This window comes from Pinus tabuliformis, chromosome 6 (genome assembly GCF_031772625.1).
Source record: "Pinus tabuliformis cultivar Carrire ecotype Pingquan chromosome 6, CPIR1, whole genome shotgun sequence".
Taxonomy (NCBI): domain Eukaryota; kingdom Viridiplantae; phylum Streptophyta; class Pinopsida; order Pinales; family Pinaceae; genus Pinus; species Pinus tabuliformis.
Genome location: NC_142292.1, coordinates 1,263,544,909 through 1,263,558,422, shown reverse-complemented (window position 1 = coordinate 1,263,558,422; position 13,514 = coordinate 1,263,544,909).

The following is a 13,514-nucleotide window of genomic DNA, read 5'->3' as shown; positions in this document are numbered from 1 at the left end:
ACTACAATGTGTCTGTAAAGGAACTCCTAGCTATTGTCCACTCCTTGAAAAAATTCAGACACTACATCACTAGTTATCAAGCCTTTGTGCATACTGACCATGATGCTATCAAATAATTAATGAACAAACCTGATGTGAATACTAGAATTATTAGATGGTTGATTTTAATAGTATTTTGATTTAACTATCATTGGTAAGCCAGGTAAAGAAAATGTAGTTGTAGTTTTTTTTTCTAGACTTGCTTTTCCTGCACGTGAGGAAGGAATGATTGATGGTCAACTTCCAGATGAGAATTTATTTTCTATTTCAGTTCTCTCTCCATGGTTTGTTGACATAGCCAACTACCTAGTTTCTGCAAAGTTCCCTCCAAATCTGTCATCCAGGGAGAAGAGCAGAATTGTAAGGAAGAGCGCCCCATTCACTTGGATTGGGGGAATATCTTCAAGTTGGGCCCAAATCAAATTTTGAGGAGGTGTGTCAGGGAGGAGGAAGTCTTTGAAATCCTTATATCCTATCATGATGGGCCTTGTGGAGGTCACTTTGTAGCCAAGAGGACAACTTTCAAGGTACTGCAAGCTGGCTACTACTGGCCCACTCTCCACCAAGATGCAAGAAGATACACCAATCGATGTGATCAGTGCCAGAGGATGGGAAAACCTACTCCCAAGGATGAAATTCCCTTGCAACCTTAGGTGACTCTAGTGCCATTTGACAAGTGGGGCATGGACTTCATTGGGCCCATTGATCCACCATTAGGGCATAAAATGTACATAATTATATGCATTGATCATTTGACAAAGTGGGCTAAGACCAAGGCTATCAAGGTAGCAACAACGGAGAAAGTGGTTGAGTTCTTAAGGGAGAATGTATTCTAGAAGTTTGGGTACCCTAGAGAACTAGTCACTGACCAGGGAGCTCAATTCACATCACATTTGATAGAAAATTTATTAAGGCAGCATGGGACAAAACATAGGAATTCAATTGCCTATCATCCTCAGGCCAATGGAAAAGTAGAGGTCACCAACAAAGCATTGGAAGACATCCTCACCAAGGTTGTAGCAGAAAATATTGGGCTGATAGACTAGTAGAGGCCACTTGGGCCTATAATACAACCACTGGTTTCACCCCTTATGATTTGGTCTATGGAAAGAAGGCTCTACTCTCCATTGAGTTTGAGTAAAACATCTTGAGAATGACAACAAAGTTATATTTATATGTTACAAAGGCACAACAAGAGAGGCTGCTCCAACTGAATGGTCTGAATGAATTCAAGATGCAAACCCTCCTACACACTGAAGTTATCCAAGTACAAAGGAAGGTTTGGCATGACAAGAACATCAAGGACAATGTTTTTTGAGAAGGGGATTGGGATTTTGTATATGAATCCATGTTCAAGGACTTCAAAGGAAAATTAATGACAAGGTGGTTAGGCCCATACATGATAGAGAAGTGCCATGCCAATGGGGTTGTTCAAATAAGGACCATTGATGAGGAAGACATTTCCTTGTTTGTCAATGGATATAGATTGAAAGCTTACAAAAGACCTCTGTCTAGGGAGGAGTTCATCAACACCATTAGTAAGGAGGTAAATGTGATTGGAAGTGTCCTAACTTTCAAGTCACATAATTCTTGAAAACTGTTTTACTTGTGAAAAAAAATAATAAGAGGTTTGGATGAAAACCTCTATGAGGCATCTAAGGCCAACTCTTGGGTTGAAAACCTCCTTGAGGCAGCCCAAGAGTGAAAAAAAAGAAAAAAAAAGATCCTTGGGTGAAAAATTCCCTTAAGGTGCCTAGGGAAGGAAATCAGGTTGAAAACCTCTCTTGAGGCAGCCTGTGTGTCTTTCAAAAAAAAGAGAAAAGAAGAAAAGAAAATAAAAAATACCATGGCAGGGAACTCAAACCTTTCCACTAATAATTTCTGTGATTTTGCAGTTTTTTGAAGGCAGTAAAAGATGCAGAGCTACAGGGACAACATGCCAAGTTTCATTCCATTTCTCCCATCATCAACTCCATCTCATCAATGCCAACCATGTCCCTGCCACTCATATCCATTTTCAAGCATCAAAAATCATTATTTTTAGATTTTCTGCCTTGCTACAGGATGTCCTGTAGCTGTGACAGGAATATCCTGTAGCACTATAGGTTGTCCTGAAGTACTACAGGAAATGGGACCCGATAGGAAAATCATCATGCATGACTATATTAGGTTGATTGGGGACCCTAAAACTCTTCATATCTCACCCATCATCCATGCATCCTTGGTCCAAGCCACCATATCCATAACTAGCTCTGTCTCATTCAAGGAAGAACACAGGAAAATGTCCAAAAGTTTAATGAAAAAGCCAAAAGACATGTCCTCCCTTGCCTCAACCATTCACTACTCCATCAAAGCCCTTCAATCATCCTCCAACCCCTACACCACTACCCAACCTCCCTCTGAGAAAAATAATTGAAAAAAGGAAGAAAAAGGTAGCTACAAGATTTCTTGTAGCAACTACAGGATCTCCTGTAGCAGCTTGTGCCATCACTGCAACCATCCTGAGCCTAAATTTTTATTCCCAACTAGAGAAAAGAGGGGCACCATCATCTCTGATTACCTTGATTTTCCTAGAAAAATCCCCACAACAACAACAACAAATATGTATCAAGCACCTGCACACATGAACCAACAATTAGTCAGCTATACAAGCAAGAAGAAATACACACGAAGAAAGCAAAGGAACACTTCCTTGAGTAGCAACTTAGAAGGCCAATCCTCCAACATGCATCGATCAAAAAAAGGTAGGCATAGGTATGGCAACTTACCCAACTCTTCCCTAAGTACGATATAATGGAAAATGTATAAATGTCGAAGAAAGGTCTTTTTATAAGATAGAGGTGGCCAGTTAACTTGGCCACCCTCAGCTCGTGATCAAAAAGTAAACTCCTGGTCAGCATGCCATGCCAGAGTGTCACATCAATGGAAATCAATTAAAAAGGTAGTCGAATCAGTTAAGGGGGAGTGGGTGATGATTATGAGGAGCAAGTGAATTATCACCAGCATTCCCAATTAGGAAATATCATACCACTACCAGCCAACACAATGCTTCGAGCCTCGAACATAAATAGCATAAACCCCAAACTTTCATGCACTTTTTTGCTCATTTTGAGATCAAAGAGATAGGGACAAGCTCAAGAAGCCATCGAAAATTCGAACCCTACTTTGGCTATCCTACAGGAGACAACTATAGGAAAATGCAACAGGAAACTCAGAAGCCTACAAGAAGCTACAAGAAGCAATGGAATTCCACAAGAAGTCTGCAAGGGGGTGCCTAGGGTCAACTTGGTCATCAATTGGCATAATCCCAATCATTATAGTGAAAATTAAGTGGCCCATCTCTCCTTTTTCCATGCTTTGATAATTGATAAACTATGCACTCTTTTAGTAATTAAAGTCATCTTGGGAATTAGACAGAGTTTGGGGCTATATAAGAAAAATTCTGTGGTTATAAGGAATTGTATAAATTACAGTCATCCACTAAGAAGTTTAAGCTCTTAGCCACCTTGAAATCCATATTGAAGCTATCCTACAAAACCTCCCATACTTAGGTACAACAAAGAACAAAATGGGAGGGGGATTCAATAGAAGAGAACCCATAGATACATCAAGAATTCACCTTCATCCCCATATGGTAGATACCTTCAGGAGGCATCACTGGTTAGGCTTCTTAAGTTTCTCAAGGGATACAATCATGGTATAACCTATGAGTTTTCCATGGCACTAAACCCTCAAGAAAGAACAAGTTCTACCACTATGGTGAGAGGGATGTCCATTACCATCAACCCTGATGTGATCAACAGAGTGACAACACTTCCTCTAGGGATTCAATGGAGAAAGGAGGACAAGGCCAACAACACCTTTTCTAAGAAAAAATTCTTCCTAAATGATGAAAATCCAATTGAAGACAAAAATGGGGTCAGAAGGGAGAGCCTTCCCTATCCATGGGATGAGGTGAGCTACCACATCCTTAAGTACATTTCTTGTGAAGGGAGACTAAGTGTAGTCTATGGCTACCAATTCAGACTCCTCCATGAGTTTAGATTCAGAGACAGAGTACCCATAAACTAGAGGCTCATTGTGCCTTATTTCCTTTTATAGTCCATTATAGACATGAGTGAGAAGGTGAAAGAAGGGAAACACCAGTAGTTAGCACACCATGGTCTCATCAAGCTAATAATGGAAGATGCCTTAAGCCAATTGAGAATTCTTGTTCTCTAGTCCACATTTAGGGACATGGACATAGAAGCCTTCCTCGAAACTTGAGCCCTTGAACATGGTGGAACCCCAAATTCTAGTGCCAAAGAGGAAGAGGAGGAAGAGGAAGGAGAGGAAGAGGAAGGAGAGGAGGAGGAATATGGAGAAGAAGAAGTAGAGGCAAAAAAAATAGAGGAAGAAGAAAAAGAAGAGGAGGAAGAAGAAAATAAAGGAGAGGAGGAGCAGAAGGAAAAAACCAACCCTGAGAAAAATATTGCACTTGAAGAAGAGTAGATATCTCCAATATTGTCTCCTGAACCCAATTAAAAGGAGGCAGCTGTTGCCTTGGTTTCCTTGAGCACACACATCAAGTCTAAGAGGAAAATTCAGAGGCAGACTCCTTTATATTTCAAAACAAGAAGAAGCACTAGGATTAATCAGGGGAAGCCACAAACACCAACAAAAACCCCCATAAAAATTGAAGAATCACCAAGCAAGAAGGAGGAGCTAGAGTCCATGGGTATGAAGGTTGAGAAAGTCACATCACCAGAAGCAACCCCAAAGGCTACCATCACCTACGTCAGGAAGCTTGTCACTAGGTCAACATCATCTAAGCAAACCAAGGCACCTGTAACCCTCCAACAGAAATAAAAATACCTGCTACAGGATCCTAAAACAATGTTATAGGAAACACTGACAGTGCTACAGGAAAGACATAAAGATCCACAGGAAGAGCAGCAGGTGAAAAAAGAAGGAAAGGAAGCAACAACATAGGTACATGAGGGGGAAACTTCTCCAAATACATTTGAGGGGGATTTTCTAGAGTTGCAGGAGCCTAACCCATAACCAAATCTGAGCTCCTACTACAAGCTTATTGAGGGAGGCATAGTGATACCAAACAAATTTTCAATCCATCTCTTCTTTGAAATTGAAAAATAAAGAGGAAGGACACATCGATGGATGCAAATTTCTAAGTCAAAGAAAGTAGAAGATGTGGGCCATATGGAAGAAAAAATCCTAGAGATGGGCAGGGAGTTGAGTGAATTAAGAGATAGAGAGAGCACCATGAGAACACAGTTGCAGGTAGAAAACACATGGCTGAGTGTGGAGTTGCAAAAGTAGGAGATCCAATTAGCCACCATGGCAAGCCTCTCCCTAGAGGCACTTCAATGCAGGCTGCCATCCAAATCATATGCACTATACCTCAAATATCAATGGATGTAGTTTCAAATTAAGACATTGGCACAATAGAGGACCATGCCATTCCAAGATTATAGACAATTCATTGAGCTATGTGACAAGAGCACCCTGGAAGACAAGACCACCCTAGAAGACAAGACCAAATTATCTCAATTCTACCTACACAACCTTGCCTTGACAAACTTGAATGTGTAGGACCCAAATGCAAAGTTCAGTGACTTGCAGGTGATGGCCTTTGCATCATGGATGAGTCATGAGGAGGCTAGGGCTAAGGAGGTGAAGAGAATAGTACAAAAAGAGGAAAGATAGCCCCTCTACATAAGAGCAGAACAAATAAATTCCATGGCTGTTATTAGTAACCACAACATCATTTCCAATGATGCTCAACTTGCACCAAGATACCTGGCTACCCAAGAACAGGCCATCTCCCATTTTGAGAACACTTTAAGATTGTTGGGGACTGAGAGCCAACAAGAATGCCAAAGGAGATGGAATAACCTACCACACAATCTCCAGATCAGGGAGTACCACTCTCTTGAGAGATTGAGAAATGCATTGGAAAGGACACCCCTATATAAGAAGGCCATGCAAAGACTAAAGATCAATTGGATTGGACTAAATCTTAGTCCACCTTTGTTGTTGGGTTTTCTGGAAGGTAGGAAGGAAGAAGAGGAAAGAAAGTAGTGGGAAGAGATAGAGAAAAATGCAGGGTTCTATCCTCAAGAAGAGACACCATCCACATAAGCCTGGGATGTCAGAGAGGCCATCAGTTCTATGAAAGATATGGATATAGATGACTAGGTTGCTCAGAGGATGAGAAACAATTTTAGTAGGGGGTGATGATGAGGATCATCAATAGGTAAACTATATGGGTCATAATGTCACTCTGTAGCTTATTAAATTGACTTTTCTCACATTTATTTACATATTTTTTTATATTTTGCTTAGTGAGAAGAGTAAAGGTGAGTTACTATGTCAAGTGGCCTAATGTGTGTTAAATGTAGGAATTGGAGCAGTTTTGGGTTGAATTAAGTGTAGAAATTCAGAGTAGGCAAGTAAGAGAGATTTTAGGAGTTGGTATCCCTCCTTAACTCCTCAATTAATTCAAATATTCCTCCACTCTATCTCATCAGCTCAGTGTCACTAGTAGCCAAGCAAACCGAGTTCATTGGCAGCCAAGCCAGTGACAATCAAGGAAGAGTTATTCTTGAGTTAGGGAGCCAAATATCCCTATTTTCTAGGGAGATTTTGGTAACTCCATTTTTGTATAAATAAGAGAGCCAAGGGACTCATTAGGATTTTCGATTTTTTGTTGTAGCCAAGAGGCCCTTTTGAGCTAAAACATTTTGACTGTTATTGTTATAATGTACTTGACATTTTTATGATAATGAGAAATTCTGTTTTGATCCAACACTAAGTTGACTCAGAGGGCTAAAGCTCTTGGGTTAGGGCCCAACCCTAGCAGTAGAAGTTCCTATTTTGTAGCTTTATTCTTAGCTTAGAATGATAGGTAGCTACTGTAGTTTATTTATGTTTTTTTTGTTCATCTTAGCAGTTTATTTGAATTATTGCTTAACATTGTTTCCATTAGTTTAAAGAGGTAGATTAGTGTTGTATTTTAATGAAGGAAATTATACTAGAAAATCTTGTGACAGTGGCCCCTATCTCATTTCCCTCATGGGATTATGATTAAAGGACCCCACTCTCACAACCCAAAAAACAGAGTTGTCTTTTGTTTATTTCATAGATTGGGTTTCATTCTTAGCTAGATAACTGTTTATGATTTATTGGAAGCATATATAGTTGTTATCTTGTTTTCTTAAGGTTTCTATAGCTAAAAAGGAAATCCATTTAATAGATCTAGTCCTTAATAGTAGATTGAGATAAACTTTCTCACATTCAACTCATCTTTTCCATGTGGACATGTAGTGATTTATAAATGGAAAGAGAAACATGTTTTATTGTAGGGATTCTTGATCTGCAGGAAGGAACTCCTCCAACCAGCTTCACCTTGGTCTTCTCCACCTTCTGTCAAGGCATACCAGCCCATAGTCTAAACCTCTATTTTCCAATCACCGTGAGCAAGCTACCTTAGGAAAATCTGACCTCCTTGGGGTGCTAGGCTTGGCCTTGGGCATTGTTCACATTCCATACACATTTTACAACCTTCATGCACCCCTCCAACACCTCATCCCACTATTATTACCCTCTAAAACCACTCAGCTAACTTCCTGTAGCAGTTCAGGACATCCTGTAGCAGATCAGGACACCCGGTAGAATTTTCCTGTAGCAAACTTGTAGCAGCATGTTTGGACCATGTTTTGACTTGAAATGATAGGATATCCTAGTATAGGAGTAGGTTATCCCCTCAAATTGGAATCCATGACCAAAAGTGCCACCTAGACCAACTTTCCCATTCCTTTCCCTCTTGCAAGATCAAACAACATTGACTTTTATATGTCTGAAGTTAGAAATTAAGACTTTTTCTGCAAATATGAATGACATAGTTAATGTATGTGTGTTTGAGTTATGAGATGATAGAGTAACTTTCTATTTTCAAGTAGTCATGATAGCTAGATGATCAATTGCAAGATTAACATAGTTTCCTTTCTGCAAGTAATTTGTGCCATTTCATAACTAGATGATTTATGGCATTTCATAAAATTTACCATTTGGTAGCTTTCATTTCCTAAATAGACACGCATTTACATTTCTTGCACTAGAACTAGCTTTAGAACTCCCTTTGGTTCAATAGAGGACTAGTTTGGAACCCTAATGGTCAAGTGACCCACTTGAGAAGTGACATGAGTAGAATGATGCATCTCTTATGTATATAGCATTGTCACCTCCAAGTTTGTACGAAACCACGGGTTGATAAAATAAAGTTGGTAGCCCTAGGAATTGCAACATTCTTGCTGCAATACTAAGGCTCATCACATAACTCTCCTAGGCCTTCCAAAATCCTGGCACAACTACTAGGACTCTATAAATGGAAGGGAAAAATATCCAAACTAGGAGAGGTTTTAGTATGATCTGGTGCAGGAATAAATTCAACTGAACACTAGATATGGAGTAACATCCAAAGTTGAGGAGGAAGATAATTTTCCTTGGTTGGGAAGGGAAAGAAAAGAAATATAAAGAAGGCTCAAAGAAAACCAGAGACCATCCAGAACAATGGCAAGAAGAAGGATTTGAGCAAGATAACATGTTTTCACTGCCATGAATTTGGGCACTATGCAACAAATTGTCTTCACAAGAAGTCTAACAAGGAGCCTCGAGAGAAGCAGGAAGTGAAGCACTTGCCTCATAATTCACATTAGACTTCACCCTGATTTCATGCATGGCCAACACTGTGATGGGGAGTGTGTGGTATCTAGATTTCGGTGCCTCGTAGATATGAAAGGATACACAAAATTCTTCAGTAGCCTAGAGGAGAAGGATCTCCAGATGCACATTGAAATTGGGGATGATTGGCAATACAGTACCAAAGGAATATGTACCGTAACATTTAAGAGGGAGTTGGGCTCCCATATTCATTTGAAATATGTCATGTATGTACCGAGGCTAAATAAGAACTTGATATATGTAATTGTATTGGAGGATCATGGCTATGATGTTTTTTCAGTAAAGGGAAAGCCTTTCTAAGACATGTAGCTACTGGGAAAATGAAACATATTGGAGTTCGTGTGATGAACCTATACAAACTTCAAGTGGAAGATTACGCTGCATTAAGTAGTAAAGCAAGATAAGTGAAAAGCCAGGATGTCATAGAACTCTGGCACATGCACATGGGGCACTTACTCCATGGGGCCTTGAAGATCACGCATCATATTACCACCAGTATCCTGAAATTCACCCTTGACAAACATGATGTATACAAGGGATGCACATTGGGAAAATATGTCAAATCCACCTTTCGGAGCTGAGATAGCAAAGCTAGAGAAATATTAGAGAGAGTCCACTCTGATGTATGTGGACCATTTTCTATAACCTCTACAACAAAACACAAGTATTATGTAATTTTTTTTTATGACTTTTCAAGAAAATGTTGGATCTTCTTCATGCAGAAGAATAATTTTTTTTCTCAATTTTTTTGAATTCAAATCATTGGTTGAAAAGGATACTAGGAATAAACTTAAACCCCTGAGAAGTGATAATGGAGGAGAATTTGCTTCTAGCACTTTCAAGGACTTTTTTGCCAAAGAGGGTATTAGAAGAGAATTGATAGTACCCCATAACCCACAACAAAATGGGGTGGCTAGTGGGAGAAATAAGAGCCATGTTGCATGATCATGGGCTACCACTGCATCTATGGGTATAATCATGAAACATCACAATTTATTTGCAAAGTTGGAGTCCTCATAGAATACTTGGCATGATCACACCTGGAGAACCTTTCTCTAGGAGGAAGCTAGATGTATCTCATTTTTGAATTTTTGGAGCTACTGTGTATTTTGATGTCTCATAGGATAGAATAAAGATACTTGAGCCTACATCTGAGATGGGAGTATTTGTAGGATACACAAAGACACCACGTAACTATAGGGTGTATTTTCCCTCACTCAGGGTGATAGTAGTGAGGAGAGATGTCAAATTTGATGAGGAGAAGGCTATGATATTCTCTCTAGAGCGAGAGTTGAGTATCCCATTGGAGGAGGAGCTTCTAGTTCCTAAGGAGGAGCCTCATGCATAGATTTAGGAGGTTGTGGAGAAGCCACATACAAAGGTGCATATAGGAGGCCAAGTGGAGGAACCCACTCAACCAAAATCTTCAAGAGAGGGAAGGAAAAGAACCAAAGAAGCTGACAAATTAGTACTAGATGCATGGGAGCATGTGGGAGATCTTGCATCATAGCACATGTAGAGGAGGTCACCATACATGTACACCGGGTATATGGCTCTCATGACAAAGCTGATTGAGTTAGAGCCTTCTTCATTTGATGAAGCAATTTATCAACCAGTGCAAGTTGATGTCATGGTGGAGAAGTATTACTCTGTCATGAAGAACAATGTATGGGAGGTGGTGTCGAGACCAATTAACAAGTCATTCATTTGTACTAGATGGATCTACAAAGTTAAGCATGTAGCTGATGGGAGCATTAAGAAGTACAAGGCTAGATTTGTGGCCAAAGGCTTCTCTCAGGTAGAGGGAGTGGACTTTGAGGAAACATTTTCCCTAGTGGCAAGATATTCCTAAATTAGATCCATTCTAACATTGGCTGCATAGATGGGGTGGAAGATCCGTCAGATGGATGTGAAGAGTGCCTTTCTCAATGGTGTTGTTGAGGAAGAAATTTACATAGAGAAACTAGAGGGATTTGAGACATATGACAGGGATACACATGTGTGTAGACTCAAGAGAGACTTGTATGGTCTCAAACAGGCACCCCAAGCATGGTACACTCATATCGACACATATCTTAGTGGATTGGACTTCACCAAAAGTGAAGCATATGTCAATCTATATCACATTGTGGTAGATGCAAAGTTGCTTATCTTGGTATTGTATGTTGATGATTTGATACTTACAAGGGGTGCACAATTGATCCACTCTTGCAAGGATGCCATTTTTATGCAACCAACTCACAAAATAGAAGAAAATGTAGATCAATGACTTGATAAATAGCCTCTTCGATTGGGAAACCTCCTTTACATTACATAAATGAGCAATTCTTAGATGATACATATTAAAAGACATCCTTTCTATATATAGGAGTATAAGGGGTCACAATATAATCAGAGCCTCCATAACAATAATAATGTAAGGGCGAAACAATAACAATAGTGGGCTTCTATGGGGCACAATAATAACAATATGGGGACTACATGGGCACAACAATAACAATAAGGGGGCTACACTGAAAATAACAATAATGGGCTACACTAGTATTATAGGGACCTAACATGCCCCTCTCCTTCAAAAAAATGTTGTCCTCAACATTTGAGTAGTTATGGATACTTATGTATAAAACTCTCATCCTCCCATGTGGAATCTTCAGCAGGTAAGTTCTTCCACTTAATGAGATACTCTAAAATTGATCGATTTCATAGTTTTCGGGTTCTTATTTCTACGGTATTCCATCTAGAGTGAGAGTTGCGTATCCCATTGGAGGAGGAGCTTCTAGTTCCCAAGGAGGAGCCTTAGACATAACTTCAGGAGGTTGTGGAGTGGGCACATATAGAGGTGTAGACAGGAGGCCAAGTGGAGGAACCCACTTAACCAAAATCTTCCAGAGAGGGAAGGAAGAGAACCAGAGAAGCTGACAAATTGGTACAAGATGCATGGGAGAATGTGGGATCTCCTACATCATAGTGCAAGCAGAGAAGGTCACCAAACATGTACAATGGGTATATGGCTCTCATGACAAAGCTCATTAAGTCATAGCCTGCTTCATTTGAGGAAGAAATTTCTCAACCAGTGCGGGTTGATGTCATGGTGGAGAAGTATTACTCTGTCACGAAGAACAATGTATGGGAGATGGTGTCAAGACTAGAGAACAAGTCAGTGGTTGGTTCCAGATGGATATACAAAGTTAAGCATGCAGCTAATGGTAGCGTTGAGAAGTACAAGGCCAGATTTGTGGCCAAAGGATTCTCTCAGGTAGAGGGAGTGGAATTTAAGGAAACATTTTCCCTAGTGGAAAGGTATTCCTCAATTAGATCCATTATAGCATTAGCTGTGTAGATGGGATGGAAGAGCCATCAGATGGATGTGAAGAGCACCTTCCTCAATGGTGTTGTTGAGGAAGAAATTTACATAGATAAACTAGAGGGATTTGAGACATATGACAGGGAGACACACGTGTGTAGACTCAGGAGAGCCATGTATGGTCTCAAACAGGCACCCTGAGCATGGTACGCTCATATCGACACATATCTTGGTGGATTAGGCTTCACCAAAAGTGAAGAAAATGCCAATCTCTATCACATTGTGCTAGATGGCAAGTTTCTTATCTTGGTATTGTATGTTGATGATTTTATACTTACAAGGGATGATCAATTGATCCACTCTTGCAGGGATGACATTTTTATGAAACCAACTCACAAAATAGAAGAAAAGATAGATCAATGAATTGAGAAATATCCTCTTCGATGGGGGAACCTCCTTTACATTACATAAATGAGAAATTCTTTGATGATACAAATGAAAATACAACCTTTATATTTATAGGAGTCTAATGGTTCACAATATAATCAGAGCCTACATAACAATAATAATTTAAGGGCACACCAATAACAATAGTGGGCTTCTATGGGGCACAATAATAACAATATGGGGACTACATGGGCATAAAAAATAACTATAAGGGGGCTACACTAGTATTATAGAGACCTAATATGCCCCTCTCCTTCAAAAAAGTGATGTCCTCAACACTTGATTAGTTTTGGATACTTATATATAAAACTCTCATCCTCCCATGTGGAATCTTCAGTGGGTAAGTTCTTCCACTTAATGAGATACTCTGAAGTTGACCGATTTTGTATTTATTGGGTTCTTCTTTCTGTGATTGCTTCAGGTTCCAATATTATTTTTCCTTCTTCGTCAAGTTATGGAAATATTTTTTGAACTAGGATCTTGTCACCTATAACCTTATTTAAGCATGAAACATGGAAAACTGGGTACACTCGGGAAGATGTAGAAAGCTTCAATTTGTATGCCATAATACCAATATTTTTCAACTCCTTGTAAGGACCATAGTACTTTGGTGATAATTTATTATTCTTCTTGGCTTGATTGAGGTACATTTGTTTGTATGGTTGTAGTCGTAAAAATAACTAGTCACCTACATCAAAAATTATTTTGATGCAATGTTGATCTACATGTTGTATCATTTGATTCTGCGCCAAAGTGAGGTTATCCTTTAAGAGTTGGAGAAATTGTTGTTGATGCTCGATGTGATCTTAAACTGCTTGAACCTTAAAATTTTATCTTAAATATGATGTGATGGATGGTGGATGATACCCATAAAGTGACATAAATGGGGTAGTTTTTGTTGTAGTATGGAAGGAAGTGTTATACCACCATTCAACCAAACTACTTGGCCCATTGTGTTTGTTTATCAGATACAAAGCAACGA